Source organism: Anoplophora glabripennis, unplaced genomic scaffold (assembly GCF_000390285.2).
Source record: "Anoplophora glabripennis isolate ALB-LARVAE unplaced genomic scaffold, Agla_2.0 scaffold868, whole genome shotgun sequence".
Taxonomy (NCBI): Eukaryota; Metazoa; Arthropoda; class Insecta; order Coleoptera; family Cerambycidae; genus Anoplophora; species Anoplophora glabripennis.
The window spans coordinates 79,537-83,390 of NW_019417849.1; positions in this window are offsets into that span (position 1 = coordinate 79,537).

The following is a 3,854-nucleotide window of genomic DNA, read 5'->3' on the forward strand; positions in this document are numbered from 1 at the left end:
AAAGGCAGCTGTGCTAGCGTTTGTTGACTTGGTTTTCTTATTACACCTAAGCGGAATAATTTCTATTTCAATACAATTTGCTATTTAAAAGAATTTGCCATTGGGCTTTAATATGAACTTAAGAAATATATATGAACATTTAAGACGAAGAAGGATTGACCCTTTCCGTTCTATTTTAACAAATATTCCCAAAGTAAATTCCAGTAAATATTTTTTTAGCCATATTATATTTAATTATTAGTCCCGCACTCCACTTATAGCGCCATCTACGGACACACGCTCGGTCGCGCTACGAACTTCTATTGCGAATTGAAAATCGCGGCTACTGTCTACGTCACCGCTCGATTACGTTGGGGCCCGCGGTGGCGGGCGAAGCCCTATACAATTTAGGTATACCTACGCGGGGTACACGCGGAAGCCTACGCACAATACTCTTGTCTACGTGGGGAATCCTACATACCTACATGATGATACCTGCATGGGGGCCCTAGGGGGGCAAAGCCCTAGGCGGGGGCAAAGCCCGAGGTGGGAGCCCTAGGGAGCACGCGCCTACGTGGGGGATTCTGCATACCTACGTGGAGATACCTGCATGGGGGCCCAAGGAGCAAAGCCCTAGGTGGGGGCAAAGTCCTAGGTGACAACATTTTGAATTTCCCGCCATTTTTTCCCCGCCAAAAATGCTGCGCTCTGATTAGCTGTTGGTACAACGTTTTTTGGCGGGGAACCCCCTTAAGACAATTTTTCGTGGGCCCCCTTGTCTTTGGAACCAAAAAAATTTAGTCGCATATTTAAATTTTATGAAAATTATCGACTAGAAAGCCATTAAATTTAGAAACTTTTTGTCTCTTTATACTTTTTTCGTAAAACGCAATGTTTTCGAGAAAAATGTCAAAATGTAATCGAATGCATATCGTGATTCGCCATTTTCCTCAAAAGTTTCTAAATTCAATGGCTTTCTAGCTAAGTAATAATTAAAAAAAAAAAATCAAATTTGCGACCAAATTTTTCTGGTTCCAAAGACCCCACGAAAAAGTGTCTTAAGGAGGTTTCTCGCCAAAAAGCGTAGTACTGTGAGATTCCACATGTCATAAAATGTCTGTTTACCAAATTTAGTGATTCTCGTACAACATGGTTTTGGGATAATATAAAAAGTACTTCTTAGGGGCAGATTTCAGAGGGCTGTAACTCCAAAAGAGGGGGCCAGTTGGCAAAAAGAAAAAATAAGGGTCCCCTAAATTTGTCTTAAGAATCTATGACCAAATTTTATTGCATGAATTTCGGGACACTCTGTATACAGGGTTAACTATCACTTAGTACATAAATTTTAAGTGAGGATAGAGAAAAATAAGATTTAACAGAATCGACCTGCAAAAAATTTCCAAAATTGTTTTTAAAGCTGAAAATATTTGTTTTCTAAACCTCAGTGAAACCCCTATTTCACAACGGCTATGACCGTCCGTCAGACGCGAGATGCAAATTTCGCATACGGCAACGGTAGTGCAACAGCGCCGCGTTGCCACGTGTATCGATTATCCGTGCATTTGAAGAAAAACTTTTATTTACAAAATTCGTTTTCAACATCCTTGTAGAGTTTTACACTAATAAATAATAGTAAACACAAATAATTACTTACTAAACGTAAGTACGTGAACAAAAACACAAACACCGACAAAGCGACAAATTATTTGAACTCAACAGCTATTTGTTCTGTGAAAATAGAGTCGTAAAGTCACCTATTAAAAATTTGAAACAGTCCCATCTCTAGGCAAGTAGCGTAAGGTGCACTACAGACATCTCGTTTTTAAACTTCTTTTGTTGTTCGGGAATTAAATAGTGATAAATAAAAACAAAAATCGTCGATATTCGCATAAAATAATTAGTACCTATTATTTTAAGCTGTAAGTCCCCGAGGTATTTACAGTTTTCTGTAATAATTCAGCAGTACATATCCAGGTCACTAGATCAACTGGTGTCTCGCGATTTTCAGGTTATGTTTACGTACACTACAGTTATCAAGACACTGTAATGTATGTAATTACACATACGTTTTCCAGTGTCCCAGTAAATAAATTCAAGATCTATTAAAATGTACGTGAAGAACATGCGATGTGAACAAATCTANTTTATTTACAAAATTCGTTTTCAACATCCTTGTAGAGTTTTACACTAATAAATAATAGTAAACACAAATAATTACTTACTAAACGTAAGTACGTGAACAAAAACACAAACACCTAGAAAGCGATAAATTATTTGAATTCAACAGTTATTTGTTCTGTGAAAATAGAGTCGTAAAGTCACCTATTAAAAATTTGAAACAGTCCCATCTCTAGGCAAGTAGCGTAAGGTGCACTACAGACATCTCGTTTTTAAACTTCTTTTGTTGTTCGGGAATTAAATAGTGATAAATAAAAACAAAAATCGTCGATATTCGCATAAAATAATTAGTACCTATTATTTTAAGCTGTAAGTCCCCGAGGTATTTACAGTTTTCTGTAATAATTCAGCAGTACATATCCAGGTCACTAGATCAACTGGTGTCTCGCGATTTTCAGGTTATGTTTACGTACACTACAGTTATCAAGACACTGTAATGTATGTAATTACACATACGTTTTCCAGTGTCCCAGTAAATAAATTCAAGATCTATTAAAATGTACGTGAAGAACATGCGATGTGAACAAATCTAAAGAGCTAGTTATTTACGATGTTTTTGGAGAGTCGAATGCAAATTCAACGCCGCTACGGATATCGGACATCAAATTAAAGACGCGGGTGACTGGTGCATTCCGATTTTTCGATTATTATTCCTTTCGTTAAATTCCGATTGACTTCAATGGCCTTTTTTTATTAATTGTGCGTGGTGGTGTTTTATTGTTATTGTGTAGTCCTAACGGATATGCAAAAATGTTGTTTTGATAGTAAGCAACAACGGAACTAAGAGCAAATGTAAAATTCTGCAACGATCTGGATTAACATCTATCAAGTAGGTATTAATAAAAAATGTTTTTTTCGGTCGTTTCTACAATGGCAAAATGTCAACGCCGCTAAATATTGCTAAATATTGCTGAGTGAAATTATGTCGGTTGACGGTTCATAACCGCCGATTTACCGGGAACACAGGGGGTTTTGCCCCATTTTTTAAACATCGAGTTAAAATTCCGAAATAATGTTTGTATTACCTTTTAGGGCTTCCTGAGCGCGTGGTTAAAATTTATGTACTAAGTGTTAGTTAACCCTGTATGTACATATATTATATTCCGGGACCATACAGCTAATTCCCGGTACAATCACAGAAAATCCCGGTCATACCCAAGTGGCTAGATGTTCTTTTAATATGTCGTCAAGATCTGCACTAAAATTTAAGAGTCCACGAAACACATCAGGGTTGTCCAAATTTTCTGTCTCGTCGTGTCCGCGAAGTGCTAATTCTAAAGCTCTGCAAAATTTTTTGCAATCTATTATTTTAGATAATACATAACGATTTTTCGTTACCTGTTCATTGTGTTTCTGTATATTATCCCAATAGCCAGAATCTAACTGACTTCTTATGTTTATTTTACCTAATGACTTAAATCTTTCACACTGTATATTGTCCATGCTTTATCCCCATCGAAAAGTAAGCACGGCAAAAAAAAAACAGTGTATTTATGATATCACACCCGCACATCCCACACTGCTTTTGTGTATACATTATTGTTAAATTGTCTTTTATAACTTTTACTTCGGCTTGTTCCACTAACTTCAATATTTAATTGTGGTGTTGGACCACCTAATTCTTTTATTTTTAGTTTATCCTCATAAGGCAGAGAAACAAATAAAGTAAATTAACGCTATTCATTTTAATAACTATA